Raw genomic sequence first — 16,490 nt, forward strand, 5'->3', positions numbered from 1 at the left:
CCGAAAGGGAAGGAGACCTGAGATCAAACATCAAGATGCGTTAGTGACGATGATGCGAAAGCTTCTTCTTTCTCTCTGAAGGATCGATACTGGCACCATAGTTTATCGTATCATGTTGCAGAGAGGAAGTATTCAGATATTTATATATAAGTTGAAATACTGCAACTGGAAAAATACTCAATTTGAAGTAAAAGTTCTTCATTGAAAGTAAGTATCAGTGTGTTTAGAAGATGTTCTTGAAATATGCGTCAAAAAGTGAGTGTTTTATTATTTAAAATTAGACAATTGGTTTATTATTCCATTATGCATCCATTGTGGAAAAGGTTTATACACTTTTATTTATTATAATGTATAAGCTATAACAGTTTTTATTCATTTATTTATATATATATATATATATATATATATATATATATATATATATATATATATATATATATATATATATATATATATATATGACTACCAACAGCAGCGACACACTCAAGCTTGATCTAGTGAAACTGTAAATGATCAACCAGCAGCCGAGTGTCCGGTTACCAGCAGACAAGCCTGGACATGTTGAACCTCTTCGATTCAATAATGACAAAATGAGACATGTGACCCATCTCTGATTGTGATTTATCTGTGAGTCCCACCTTATAAAATAAATCAGGTCTTCTTTGTTTCCCACCAGCTCAAACGTCTCCACACGAGAAGCTCACACTGTTGGAAACCAGATATTCACCGGAGACCCTTCGGGTGTATATTTCCACTAAGAGCGTAATAAAGCCAAGTGACCTCTGAAAGCTGCTGACAACTTTGACTTATTTCCATATCATAATGTGAAGTTGAAGAGGTGGGAGGCTGGTGATTGTATGTATGTCAGAAGAAGAATAAAAGCCAGTGAAAAGGGTCCTTGTGTGGAAGTAAAAGCTCTTTTTCTCCACCGACACACAGACTTGTATTGTTTGTGTGGAGCTACCTTGCTGGGATGCACAATGGGAGGTTTCAGACAAAGAAAAGAGGGCGTTGAGGTGCTTTTAATTGTTTGTGGTGGCGTTCGCTCTCATTTAAATAGAAATGTGCGAGCCATCGCGGAGGTGGCGTGCATCCTCTGACTTGCTTTCCCTCTGAAGTCACAGGACGGAGTCGTACCGAGCCGCGGCTTCGGATATCTCGGAGGATGTATCGGCGCTGAAGTTTACTCTGAATCTCCAGGCTAAATAAACAAGCCGAGGCGAAGAGAAAGACACGATTCTGCGGATCCAAAGAAAACAGGAAACTCGCGGCTGGTGGTTGATGTCCTATATTAACCCCCCTCTTCCTCCTCCTCCTCCTCCTCCCTCCATTATAATTGTTCCCTTTTCACTCTTCTCTCCATAACCAGGCGAACACGAAGCTATTTGCATAACGGTTCAGACCTGCTCATCGGCCCCTGCTCCTGCCCTACTTCCACTCCGTCAGCCTAATGCTTCCCAGCACTCGTCTAACTGGTGAGCCACTCATGTAACTGGGAGGAGGACTCTGGTCTGGTCTCCCAGACGGAGATGGATTTAGTAGGAAAATAGGCCCAAATGATGAGGTTTCCTATTTGTTGTGTCTTTTCTCCCCTCAATGTTGTGGATAGGCGGGGGGGGGGAGGCTTCAGAGGTGCAGAGATCTGATCTGTGTGTGCATTATAGAGGAAGAATAGACCTGTGGGATCTGATACTGTGAAAATGAAGCAGAGAGAGAGAGAGAGGTTGCACTGACTGTGACATCGGCGTGACACACATTGTGTAGTTTCTCTTTTTCAGAAGTAAAGTTTCACTTCCTCTTTGAAGAAAAGTTATTTTCTGCGAAGGATGCAGCCGGTTTCAACGCCGCATTTGCGATGATTCAACTTCCTTTTTACCGTAGGGAGGTCATCGCGGGGCGGTAGAGCGTCAAATATTTACAGAAGTGAATTATTGAGCTGCAGAGTCAAAACAGGAGAAAAGACTTTGCTCATCTCGGAGGGGAAAGAACAACGGCTGAATAAACAGTGATCAAAAACCTTGTGAGATGCAACTTATTCATCGTTTCTAAAAGCATGAATACCGTCTCGCTCATGAAGAAGGAGCGGTGAGCAGTCATGCACTGAGGGCTTTTGTGCGTCCCTCATTCATACTACATTTCTTCCACAGGTAAACAGAGGCTTGACTCATTTTGGGTCAAGCCGCATCAGAGCGTCCCGTTACTTAATCTCTTTGAAAAAAAAAAAGACCTCCTGGCTTCTCGGGGCCTCGAGGGCTTTGTGGTTTCTCCCAGCGGACCGAAAGGGAAACCAGGAAAGGCCCGATCCTCCAGCTTTTACCACAACATGCTCCTCTGGCTCTGTGACGCCACCGTCCATCATCTCCACGGCACGACGGCCATCTGCATGTGTTTTGGGGATTTCAACCCTTTTTTTTTTCCCTTGTTGTTTTTAGGACCCGTGTGGATTTTAATTCATGTTTTTGGTAATGCGGAGCGGCGCAGCTCGCCCAGAGCTCGGGTGATATACTGCAACATCGGAGGCGAGGCAAATTAGGGAGCCATGAGAATGAAAAGCAGATGTGACCGCGGGTCAGTTAAGTGACTTCACACAGAGAGACAATGTGCTGAATGCTAACACATTTAGCGCTTAATACACAAGTTGGAACAGATGTTCCTTTCCTCTTCTTCTTATGTCGTCGTATCGTGTCATTTCGCTCTGATCTCTCGTCGTTTTTTCCCATCTTTGCCGGCTGTTATTTATCTTCTTGATCCGTAAATTGCTATTGATATCTGCTGTTAAACGCCAGCGGCTCGGTATTAAAGGCTAACGTGAGTAAATGGGCCAAGCTAGTGGCCCGACACATGCTGTGTGTATTGAACACAACACCTGTCAGGAAATCCTGCATCGTTACAGACTCACAAACACGCACCGTCCAACCTGGTGCGCCGAGAGGGACTCGCTCTTCTTTTTTTTTATGGACCCGGATTAATTCCTCCGGCACCGAGCTTGGCCCAGTTCCAGCCGCGGGGTGAACGGCGGCGGTTTAGCCCTCGCTGGTGGGTCCAAACCCGGGGGGGCTGATCCTCTCACATTAAATGGATTAGCGGTGTCCTTGTTCCACTGTCAGGAGCTCGTGAAAACAACAAGGATTTAAGCACGTTTTTCTGCCAACATTTCAAACTGTAAATGTAAATCATGAGCTTATTGAAAGAGAAACCACCGCGGCGGGGGAGGGCGTCTGAAACGTGAAGTGTTAGCCGAGGAACACGGATCGTAGCCGACCTCTCCGAGTAGCGACCGCGGCGTCTCCGGCTCTTAGCATCCGTGGGAAACCGCCGCATTAGTGCAGCTTACAAGCCCCTTTTTTTTTCATTTCCCATGGGGCCACATCCTCGACAGCAGCAGGTTAGCTTGGGACCCGTGAAGAGATCACGTCACAGATATGGGATCACAGCGTGGCTTTGAGGTTTTTATTATCTCAGATAGAACGTCACCGTTGTGCCTCGGCCAAGAATTCCTCGAGCCATTTCATGTCATTTTTCTCGTGCTCAGCCAGCCTTTGAGCGCCGCTGTATTAATCTCCCTTTCAGAAGGCAGACGACCCCCTCGCCCCACCGTCACCCTCGCGGGCCTCCGCGCGGACGCCACGCTAATCGCGCTGTTTAACGGGGCCCTCGCAGATCAGCACCCCGTCGCTATACGCTGTTAGCTCGTGTTGGACTGTTCGCCGCCAGCAAGGATCTCTACGATGATGTCGCCGCTATCGGGAATGTGGGATGTAGACAGCTGATCTTGTTTGGGCCTCATTCATTTATTTAACCCGCTCCAGACTTAACTAAAGCATTAGCTTAACTCACCATCAGTCAGAAACATACTATAGTCTCACATTGCTGTGTGAACAACAAGAGCACAACATCTCTTAAAAGTCCCTCAGCAACTGCTGTCGGACCGTGTCTCACTTAAGTTTCTAATGTTTTGGCAGCAAAAGAAACAATAAAAAATGTTCTTCGTCTCGGCAAGTCAGAGCTCGACATGCGTGCACCCGACCTGTGTGACTGTGTGCGCTAACGCACATGTGTGTGTGATGGGTGGGCCCGTCAGTGAGGTTACATGTCTGTTCAAACACACACAAACAGAGATACGTCCCTCCCGGCAGGTTCCAACAGTCTCGGTCATGTGATCCCTCCGCTCCCCTCTGGCTCAGCTGGACTCGGCCCAGTATCATTAAAGTCTGTGTAGTCCATTCAGCGAGGCGGGGAGCGGCGCCCCCCCTCCTCGATTGAGGCCACACTTACTCCACCGGCCCTTTCCCACAACCTCCGGGCACCTTGGAGGAAGTCATCCATGCGTAAACTTTTGCTGCTTAATCAAAGGCTGAATGTCCAAGTTGTCCCGGAGGGTTGGCTGCTGCGAGCGCGGCATTAGCGGAGCGCATGCTCTCCTTTCACGGAGAAACAATGGCGCCCATTGTGTCCGGGCCACAAGTGTCTATTTTGATTTAAACGGGGGGATCTCACGAGGAGATAGACAATGAAGAGAATATCCATGTCTGCAGGGAGGAACACACGGGATACATGCGGGTCTGCACACCAACACGGGATCATCCTCGACGTGAGAGACGGACGCTCTGCTGACGATCTCCAAGAAGTGAAGACATCAGCGTCTATCTGATCTCCGTAATGTCCCCTGTAACTGTTTTGACAGGTTGGATTTATCTCTGTTTCTATAGTGTAGTAACAAGCTCTATTGGGCCCCTTAGAGATGTCAAAATAAGAGCTTAGTGTGATGAATGGATGAGACCGCCGGATCCCTGGATTTACTCCGATAAGAGCCTTAGCGCGGTCGTTAGCGAGCGAGATAAGCGTCATGAAACCACCTGAAAATGCAATTTGAGATATCTTTAATCCAAAACATCGAGGGGTTTGGGTTTAGCAGTGAACGCACAACAATAAACCGAAGAAATCTCGAGAGCAGAAAACGTTGAACGTCCTCCCCGAGCTCCTCGGGCCTCTTCGCCGGTTTATAAATAACAGTGACCCGTCTTTAAATAGGACATTGTTTTGTCTATTGTCTCTTCATCCCAGAGCCGTCGTGATCACTGATGCTGAAGCGTCGCGGTAAACATCCTCTGACCCTCCACTCCCGACCACTCTGACCTCATGTTTTAATCCTCAGTTACACTGCGCAGGCCTCTGCTTCAAATGTGACCAGTATGTTTAGTTTCAAACACAAGATATCGCTTATTGACGTTAGAGTTGACAAAATCAACAAATTGCGTCAGAAAAGTCGGGTAAACACTCGTGGAAACTAATAAATACATGTTTCTCTTGATGCGCTTCACTCCTGATATTTGTGAGGTATAGAAACGCAGATTAATGAGACAGTTTGTAGCATTTGGTGGCGTCTCGCACAGCGGATTAGCCCTCCGCTCGCTCATCCCTCCATCTTCAAGACGGCGTTAACGTTGTTCATCTTTAGGAGCGACGGATGTGAGACATCGGCTGGCGGCACCTCGGTTTTTCCACTCGAGCACGTCAGAGAACTACGGTGGGCTTGAGGTAACATAAAACGTGAAAAGCCAGTGTGTAGTTTGTCCATTCTGGGCTACTGTAGAGAAATGGCTGTATGAAGAGCTTCCTATGTAGCTATGAAGAGCTCATCCAGTAGCGAAAACACAACAATGATTACGTAGTTTCACTACATGCAAATAAAAACATAGTTGTGAGTATTATCCTGATAGATGCCCCGATAAGCGACACACTGGCCCTTTATTTTGCATTTTATGATTTAAAAGTTAACATGCATGTTTTTATTTCTTTTTGCGCACAAAAGGATTCGTCGAGATGTTAAAGGGAAAAAAAAGCACCAGCTCCAGAAGCGGGAAATACAACTTGCTCAACACGGTTCCTCCTTTCAAAGTGATTAGGCTCAGCGTCAGACTGTTTAAAAAAGGAGCCCTTTTAAAAGGATGCTTAGGGGCCTGGAGACGGGGGGGGGGTGTGCCGGAGTGCTGGTTCCCCATTCTTCCCATTATCCGGCTTGCGGTTTTCATTGGAAGGAAAGGCCATCTATCAGGAGCCCCTATAGGTCTTTTCAGAGATGAATGAAAAGGATCACTGTGAGCAGACCTGTCTGTGGGTTGCTCAGACATGGGACACAACAGATGTGTTAAACCAAGCCGGCTCCCTCACACAACAACAAAAAAAAAAAGAGAGAAAGAAACCGGGGGTGCATGCTCTCTAATGGATCGGCAGCTTTATGTTAATTGCTGAATGGAGTCGGTCAAAAGCTCCTGCATGCTTTTAGTGAGCGCCTTCAGGGATCAATCCCACTTCATAAAGAAGACTTCAGACTTCAGGAAGAGAGAAAAGGCCGTAAAATTGTTACAAGACATTCAGTCAAACTGCAGCTATGATCCCACAAAGAACCCACAGAGGAACTTTATCTGTGTAAAACACACCGAGTTTATTTCCAGAAGGTTTTGTGGTTGTTTGGACTTCAGATATATGAAGATCTAATACTAATAAGGCTTATTGCTTCATCATCCATCCAAGATCACGATTCTGGCCGTGGGATCGGCTTAAAAAATAAAAAAACACACACAAAAAAACAGTTTTAAAAAAAAAAGCTGTATTTTTCGAAAGGCTTCCAGCGTGAAAGCAAACTGTGAGACCCCGGTGCAGATGCAGGGGCCACGCTCACCTCCCGTATTCCTGTGGGAACCAGGATAATCCGGGGGAGATCACAGCTTTCCATCAGAGCACAGATGCTTCATCCATTTACCCAAATGGATTTATGACATCAACTTCTTATGAATTGCCGTGCAGCTTATATCAAAACATATATATTATGGGAGAGGGGGAGCAGATGTTTTGTTGATTTCATCCAAACACAGCGAGGTTTAACTCAAACTTCTGCACCCCGGTATCCTTGTGTGACACTGGAGGAGGAGGAAGAGGAAGAGGAGGAGGAGGAGCAAAGGTCCCTGCATCAAACAATGGGCGCTTGGCGTGCACGGCCCCGAGGCGAAGCCATCTGCCGCGGAGAGAGTGGAGTCCCTTTGTCATCTATTGTGGAATGTGGAGGCAGATTGATGAGGGCCGGGTGATTCCTTTAGGGGCCGGCGAGGCAGCCGGCGGCGCACTGAGCCCCGAGTAGACACCGCCGGGAACTCCCTCTCCTTCTGTCTCCTCGTTCTGCAGCCAGGCGCTGCAACCCGGGGAGGAGGGAAGTGGGGTTTTTTTTTTCTCGAGAAGCTGACGTGATGTTTTAGATGAACACCAGATCCGTTCGGGGTTCTCGGCAGACAGTCGCATAAAAGATGTATTTATGAGTTTGTTCTCTCAGTAAGTGGAAGAAGGTGCCCCCCCCCCCCTCCTCCCTCTGTCGTTTTGTTGTATAAGAATGTCGTGCCGGGTCACGATGACGTGCCTGGATCGTGACCTCTGACCCCTCTCAGCAGGTGTGTGTGTGTGTGGACGGTCCAGAAGCTTTCTTGGCTTTTGTAGTGTGTGGGTCAGGGGGGGGGAGACGGGGCAGATGTTGTGTGTGAATGCTCTCGGGGGGGAAAGTGTGCCGCCACAGAGGGAAGGGGTCAGGGCAAAAAGGGGCGGATCCCTGACACGAACAGCACAACAGGCAACTCTGGTTTCCATGGCGGCTCGCCGCATCACTAAGCCGTCTGTTCTGGAGGACGTGAAATACGACTTGAGGCTCTGGGATGGCTGACAACACAAGCCCTCGAGTCTGCTCCAGGTGGCACACCGACTCCTGAAAATCTGCTTTTGGAATCAGAGACGAGGATGAGAGATTTAGTTTCTTGATTTCTGCGTGTATTGGTACTTTTACTCAGGGTCTGAACACTTCTCCCATCACTGAAGTGCAGCGACAGTAAACTATTTTTGAAGAACAATATTCGGGCATCGCTCCACGCTCACGCTGTTTTCTTCGCTTAAATCTTGACCAATAAACAGAGCCTATAATAAGAAACTTGGGGACGGTTTCATGTGCTGCGCAGCTTCAAAGCCTCGGGGTGCAGCACAAATAAGACGAGATAAAAGAGCACAGCTTGTTGCCCTCTCTGTTTACTGAAGCTGGACCGTGAGTCATTTCCTTTGAGGTGACGGCTGCAGAGGAATGTGACTTTAAAGTCTTTGATCACAAGTTATTTCGCTATGCACTCAACGGGCAATAAAGCGTTCGCTTTAATTGGACGCTCACAATACGTTGGGAGGGCTTGATATGTATTCGATGCAGGCGTACTGCATCTGATCCTCGAGGCAGCGTCATACGTCGAGCGTGTTGGAGGCGACGTCCTCCCCCGAGCTTCACACACTCACAAATGTACAACATCTGACCTTGAGCATCAAAGCGTACAGAAGGAATGGCCATGAAGGGCTTGTGATAGACAGTATTACATTAATAAACCACACAGAAACACAACACAAGGAACTGTGGTCTTCTCAAGCATTGCCTAAAGGAAGTATATATCTATCTATCAAGCTATAAATATAGCTCGGTGTCCGAGATCACAAACGGGGTCCAACAGTCTCTGTGTTTCTTTTTCTTCCTGACCTTGTCCGCAAAACACCATTGTTCCTTCAGCCGGGGGTCTCTGTGTTTCTACAAAGGGTCCCTCTCGGCCGTAATGCTCGCAGGTCGAAAGGCCCGCCTGTCAGTCCTGTGACGCATGACATTTGTATAACATTACCGGAGGGGTCACAGCCCACGACCGAGCCGACCGGGTCCAAAGAAAGAAAGAAAATCTTGAAGAAAAGCAGGGGTCAAATCATACTTAGATATCCATCTTCAGCCAATGGTTGGCCATAATGTTTGAAAAGAACTCCTTTAAAGTCTCCGGTCGCCTCTCTGTGGAGCTTTTGTTGAAGAAGGAGCGAGGACACAAAGAGTTTCATATCATATCAGTGGAGCCATCAAGGGATTCAAAGGAGTATGAGTATGTTCTCAATTTCTCAAAGCTTTTTGTGCCATGAAGGAACTGGTTGAAGTTTTCAGCGCCTTGCAGAATAGTCTTAAAAAGTTCATCATTGTATAAAAACCATCATCGTGACTCTCACTTGATATTTAGAAGGTTGAACGCTTATCTTAGTTTAACATGTTAGCATGCTAACCTTAGCTAGTTAGCACTAAACACAAAGGGGCCACTGAAGCTGATGGGAATGTCACGAGTTTTCCAGGTATGACGTCATAAATTATACGACGAAGGAATCACTAAAGTCTGAAGGGGACATGAATATCCGTACCAAATGTCACGGCCGTCCATCCAAGTAGTTGTCTAGACGTGGCGTCTTCATTCTCAGGGGTCCAGGAAGGCCACTGCAGCGGTTTCCTGTACTTGTTGAGGTACTTCAGTCTGGCCCATAGCCGGTGGAGCCAAGCCAGCAGGTAAATCACAAAGGTATCAGATGGATTTGAGACCGTATCGCGTGAGTATGTGCTTGACCAAGAATGTTGGCAAAACAATATGGAAGGAAACAAAATGATAACAACCCTGATTGTACACCGACAACTATCTGTACCTGTACTTGTTGAGGTATTTCAGTCTTGACCAAAGTGTTAAAGCCAAGCTAGCAGGTAAAAACGAGGGTGTGACGTGGAGTCGGGATCGTATCGCTTGAGTGTGTGCCTGATTAAATTATGCAAGTATGTTGGCAAAACACTGTGGAAGGAAACTAAATTATAACAGCCGTCTTTTGTACACCGACAACTATCTTAGCACCTAAACAAACAGAACATCCTCGGCAGAAAGGAAGTTCACAAAAGACTTTTCGGCGACGATAAACAAAACGTGGAGGCCTCAAGTTTTGTCCCCGTGTCCCTGTCTTCTGCCAGAAAGGATACCGGTAGCGTCACGGCTCCTCTGAGCTAACACAAACATGGAAACCTCACCGCGGGCCGAGCAGAGGTGAAGGGAGGAGTCTCTTCCTCCCTCTGATTAGCAGGAAACGGTCGCCGTCCCCCTGACGTCTCTTTGTCTCTGCAGTATTGACGGAAGAGCTCCTGGTTCCCCGGGTCATCGGCGCCGCTCCCTCTGCGCTGACCAGATAAGTTAGCGTGAGTTGTCGCACCGTGACCTCGGCCGGGACAACGTGAACGCCGTCACGTCACCAGGAAGAGGCTGCGGCTTTGCCTTTGTAGCTGCGTGTCTTAAAATATCTTGTACTTCTTCCAGGGATACAATTACATATCGTAGAGGCATTTATAAAGGGAGATGTGTGTCTTTATTACGAGAGCAAATGTCTTGTTTGTAAGGAAATTATCTGACTGCAAATCCCAAATCTTTGCTCTCAAGAAAAATCTTTGCGCCCAACAAAAAAATATTCGCTCTCAAAAAAAGAAAACATTAAAAAAATGCTCTTTTGAGAGCGTTTTTTTTTTCGAGATTTATTTTTAGAGAGTGTTTTCTTCTTATTTTTGAGCGTTTTCTTTTTTGTGAGAGTATTTTTTTTGGGAATGTTTTTTTTTGAGTGTTTTTTTTGAGAGCGGATATTATTTTGAGAGCGTTTTTTTTTTTTAGAGCGTTTTTTTTTTTTTAGTTTGGGTTTCGTAGGCCTATAGAGTTTACTTCCTCTCATGTTTAACGCAAGGAAATGCATGAAATGTGTCTTTTTGAAAAGTCCCATGGTATATTTAACCTTAGTAGCACGCTAGCTGTGTAACGATACACTGCACGTGTCTGCACGGTGAATCATGTGTCTCTTATGTCACAAAACTGGCTAAAAAACTCCGTCACAAAGATAAATAGAGAATATAGAGAATAAATTATCAATTGGCTTATTCCACAGGATGCAATCCTCCGAAATCTTCCACAATTTTCTTTTTTTTTTCATCAAACGCAAGTCAAATTCCAGACGTGAGGACAAACATTTGAAGATCACGGCGGTTCCCAGAGGAAGGAAAGAGCTTTCGGTTGACTTGCATACGTACAAAGAGCAATGTAAAAACGCAGCATTAGTTAATGACCTCTCAATCATTACAGTTTTTTTCACTACTCTTGTTCCGAGTACGTTTAACATCTGGGAAAGGCCCGTTTAAGCCATGAACAACATGACATGGGCCAACTTTATCTTCTGCGAACCAAATTCAGCAGCGGCCTGGAAATAACACGATACAAGTCCTGCGAAGAAATGGCAGCAGGACGTCACGTATGGGAACGATGATCCTCAGTTTCAGGGTCTTCAAAGCCTTTGAGGATGTTAACGTTTGCCAAATCATGCTGTAATGTTGCATCTGGAGTCCTTTGGAGATAACAAATAACTATTTCTAATCATACAGCTTTATTTAACTTGAATAAGACCTCAAGTTTACTCCAATAACCACCGTTTCACAGCTCTTCTTCAAATCCTGTGGTACGCTACGTGTCATTTTCATGCTTTTATCCTCATGAATCGGTTGTGATTGTAAAGAAAAATCTCCTGCAGAGCTTGGAAGAAGAAAGAAAAAGAAGGCTTTTTTGAGATCATTCCCTGGACAGTGTCCTCAATCCTGTGTTGGCGGAGATTTGGAATAACAGGACAAATAGTGAGTAGGATGTGAGCACGCCAACTCTGACCTCCATCTGCAGAGCTTCCTCTCCAGCCTCCCTGGGTGGGACTCTCTCTCTTCCCCCCTAGGCCGCTAAAACTCACACATATCTACTGTTCCCCAGTCATCTCTCCAACGATTCGGTGTGCCTCCCTAGTGTTTCTCAGGGTGCTGAGGTTGGGAGACCCTCGTCGCAGAGGATTTGTTGCGGTTGGGCTGCTGCCACCGGCGATAATAATCTTCCGCGCTGGAGCAGGAAATCAAAAATAAGCCGTAGAACACCCTGAATTAGTAGAAACAGCTAGATAATCCGCGTCCTACCATAACAATAAAGTAACAGACATGTTTCTCAGCAAACATCTCGGTGCTGAGCTCATGTTTAAGAGAGGAAAAAAATGAGCATTGTGGGAAACTGAGCCAGGGCTGAGTTTCATTGGCTGCTTTAATTTAAGCAAACAGGAACATATGGTAGACAGCAATGTCATTAGTTTTGCAGGTATTTGGTCATAAACCAAAGGTATTAGACAATTTAAACCAATAACGACACTAAATGAAAGGTCAAGTTATTACAAATCATTCTCATGGGACCATGAAACCAAAACCTCCAACATTTGTTGAGGGTGGCGCTTGAGGAGAAGCCAGCAGATCACCCAAAATCCTTTGAGTATATATCATCTGGGAACAATAAATATCTACGCAAAACATCCTTCCAGTAGACGCTGGAGTATTTCACTGAACAGGAGAACGTTTCGACCTGCTGGTGGCGCTACAGGAAGGATCATAAATCAGTTGTATACATCCTCCAGGGACCTTAAATATCTGAAGCGATCCATCAAATAGCTGTTGAGATATTCCAGTCTGGTGGACGCTCCCCAGAGCCGTAGATAAAACACCATTTGTTTTGTGCATACAGTAACGGGAGGACACGGACATCAGCATGTGGCTTGCATTTGCCTGGTTGGCTCGTTTGCCAGCGGAGTCCAAACACTTCCAGCCTGCACGGAGAACGGGGTTCAATCTGATGCATCGCTCAATCCCCTCAGGAAGTGTGCGCACCAGTGCAAGCAAAGGAAGTTTATTCCCGCTCCACAGATCTCTTGTTTATGTTGGGGCCAACTCGAAAAGGATGCAGAGCAGCTTTAATTTTCTTTTTCTTTCCATGTGTGTGTCATTAAATGAGTACAACTGGGGTTTTTTTTTTCCACATGATAAGTGCAAAGCAAACAAATTGTTTCTGTTCTTATTGATGGAGCGCAGGATGTAGCTCTTGGATAAACCACAGAGATGGGTTTGATGGAGGGGAAGCCTCCTCTGGGACTTCAGTGTCTGGTCAGATACCAGCGTTGAGGTTATTTGATGTCATTACTGCAACGCTACACTGATTCTCCTCCATTTCAACCTTCAGTGTGCAGTGTGAAACTCAAAGGCATTAATGAAAACTCTCCTGAGCAGCGACTGTCCCCGTCATCGCTTCGTCGAGTTCTGAACTTCTCCTCGTGCAGAAGCAGTGGAGCGCTAATAAGAGAGATAAGACACAGATGAGAGCAACGCTCGGCTATTAAAGGCGCTTAATCAGGAGATTGGGAGCATAGCTGGTCCCTCAACAGCTTTCAACTTTAAAGACGGATGAGCCGACATCGCAAACAACGGCAAAAGTACAATAACCGTAACATACCGACAGGCACAAGGGAACAAGATGTGGAGTCAGTGAATAAGGGGGTTACGATGCAAAAAACACATTTATACTGAAGCATGTATGGAACAGTACGGATTAGAAACCGTTTATTTGCCAGGAATTTCTTCACAAATTTTCCTTGGCGGAAGATGCTACGTTAGCCATGAGACGTCAGACGGGACAAACGACAAACAACAGTCATCGACAACACAGTGCAATGTGTGTTAAATTAAGTGTAGGGTGAAGATAAAGTGCTCAGACAACAAATAACGTTAAGACGTTGTCGTTTCTCATCTTATGCGGCGTACGATGTGACCTACTGAGCACCAATCTGGCAACGTTAGCTTAATTAGGGGGCTAGCGTTAGCTGAAGCGGATCCAGCTTAAATCTGAGGCAGTTAATAGGCCTTGAGGAGTTTCCACAACGTGCGTGCATTTAAGGCCGTATTAAGTCTGTAAACACAAATCAGTCTTCTCTATTTTAACAAAGTGTATTTCCATAAAGGTTTAAAAATGCCATTTGATCCCCAGAGGCCTCACATTACAAACAATCTGCAGTCCCTCTCTTTGAATTGTGGTGGTCTTCACAGATGCAATCTATCTTAAGATAAGGTCATTTCATGTTTGCTTTTAGTCTGAAGGGGGAAAATGTATGACTTGTTTTTTTTCTTTTGGAGAATGTTTGGGATTCGCTGCTATCTCCCTGGTGTTTCACACACAGCAGAGAAACAGAGAGACTCTGGCAGCCAGGCACACAATGGCACGGGGTTATCAGCGGTGTCACTTCTCCAGCTCCTCTCGCGGTGCAAACCCCCCAGCATGCATCTCAGAGACGGACGGTGTCCCACTACAAAATTTGTTTTGCCAGCAGAAAAGGCATGTTAGCAAGGGGCCGTAACTTCCACTGAGGACGTGGAGGTCGTGATCTCCAGTGCTCTGCATTTCCATTTTTCACACAAAGACACCATTTAGAAAGTTCTTCTAATGGAGATTTGTGACTTCAAATCACCCTGCACTGTATAATGTCTCCATGAAAACACATTCAAAACAACTGACAGGGATAATGGACTTAAAACTGAGCTGACGTCAAGAGGAAAAACCTTTTGACAGTGAAATGTGAGCTTTTGAAAATCCAGCTCTGATTCATCGACATCAGCCGTCTCTGCTTTCTAAATTTCTTCAGACTTCAGTTGAGCCTTTTCCATACTGGGAAAAACTTTTCCCCATATTTATAATCTCATGATTATGTAAAGATGTTTTTTGTATTATGTTTTTTCTGCCAAGAAAATATCTCACAAAGTTCATGCATTGAAACCGAAAGCTGAAGTGGAAAAGTTTAGTAGGTCAAATCTGTTTGATTTTTTTTTTTGTACGTGAGAACAAAACACACAGTTTCTCTTTGCGTTCTCCGTCATGTAAAGAACTCCGTTTCCTTTTTTCTGGGCTCCATATGGATTGTCCGATGACAAAGGGAACACAGTTTAAGTCGCTCAGACAGCGGTCGGGTGCGCTCCTTTCTTTTGCTCTCTTTTGTTCGCTCCTCCGCCGCAATTGGCCGAGGAAAGAAGACACTCTTTTTCTTTTCATATAGAAACTGACGATGAAACAGATCATTGTGAAACTCACTTCACTTCCTCTGCTTTTATATTCGCGGCGCGTAAACACAACAGGGTTTTAAAAGACATTCTCATTTAATTGGATCTTCAGGGTTGGTATTCGTGGTTTCATCGCTGATAAAACACACAAGTAGATCTAATTAATCCACACGTTGAAGTGGTTGAGCCACTGAATTGCATTATGGGAAATGATGGGCAACTTTATAGAGGCGCTTCACCGAAATGAGTCCCCCTTTAAACGCACTATACGTAATCTTTTTCCGCTCGAGGGTCTCTCAATCAGAACGATGACAAAAGATGGAGTTTGGCGACGTTGTGAAGTAGTGTTGGATCATGGGAGTTGTTGTCTTCACCGCAATCAGCTTCTCCCGCTTGGGAGTCCTTCATTGTTCTTTGTTCCGGATGATTTCACACAGACCAGGTGATTAAAACCATCATAAGCATCAGATGACTCCTGTATCCGTTAAAATATATAGTTTAAGATGATCAGGATCGAAAAAGACGACAGTAAAAATGTGTTTTAAAACAGGTTAAAAAGTATTTTCTATGACACCCACGATGCCGACACATGCCTAAAGGAATATGACGGATTACAGATTACAGATTTAATTAATAGTTGGAAGAATTTGGCATATTGTGAGTACACAGCTCCGCAAGATACACACACAGGTTTTAGTTGTTTTACGCCTTTAAAGATAAGGAACAATGTTACACAGCAACAATATGGTCGTAATTTACTGGCCCCAGAAAACTAATTGAGCTGTCCGTTATCTCTGACCCTCATTACAAGACAAAGTTAAAGTAATTTGTCTCCCATTTAAGCAAAGAAAGTCTAATTAATAATTCAGCAGAGCTAGGTGACAACATGGCCGCAGTGACAAGATCTGACTGAGCTGCTGGGAACCGAGGTCACGCAGGAACTGGAGGGAGCTTTCTTAGGGAAAATTAAAACTCTGCAGAGTAACAACAAAAAATAATCATAAGACGATGACAACAACAACAACAACAAGATTCTCCACGGCGCTGCGGTTTGGTTACGTTTGTGTGCGAGAACCAGATTTTCAACTATGGTGAACCGAGGCAGCACATTTATGGGCTGACAGCTGATGAACTCATGTGGGAAATCATGGTCGCATAAGAGAAAATGTTCTCCCATTAAGTAATAACATTAACATTTAAAAAAACACATTCAATGTGACATTTGTGATAGCAGACAGTGATTTGTTCTGCAGTCGGAGGAGAAAGTGCAGTAGCTAACTCACAAAAGCCCGCCGCTCTCAAAGTTACTTCCTCTTTACAGCCGTGCGCAAGTGAGCTAACCACACCTCGTAAAAATAATAACCAAGCATCCAACTCTAAGATTAGCTTCCCTTAAATTAAAGCAATCTGTGCCTTAAACACAGACAACACAGACGCTGTCTGCAGGTCATGATGAGAAACGAGATCCACCAGAGGAGGCGAGATGGAGAGATCGATTACTTTCCCATGGTCCGGGCCTCTCTCCAGGGAGAGCGAGCCTCGGCGGCGGCGCTGCGTGGGTCTCTCACACTGTCATTATCACCGATGGGAGCCACAATAGGTCAGGGAGATGAGATAACATTGTGAGCGGCGGAGCAGCAGGTGAGAGGCTCAACAGGCCGCGATTAGGTATCCGGGTCCCAGGGTGTAGCATTGC

Source organism: Clinocottus analis, unplaced genomic scaffold (assembly GCF_023055335.1).
Source record: "Clinocottus analis isolate CAN_PGR_092001 unplaced genomic scaffold, fCliAna1.0.p SCAF_16, whole genome shotgun sequence".
Classification (NCBI taxonomy): domain Eukaryota; kingdom Metazoa; phylum Chordata; class Actinopteri; order Perciformes; family Cottidae; genus Clinocottus; species Clinocottus analis.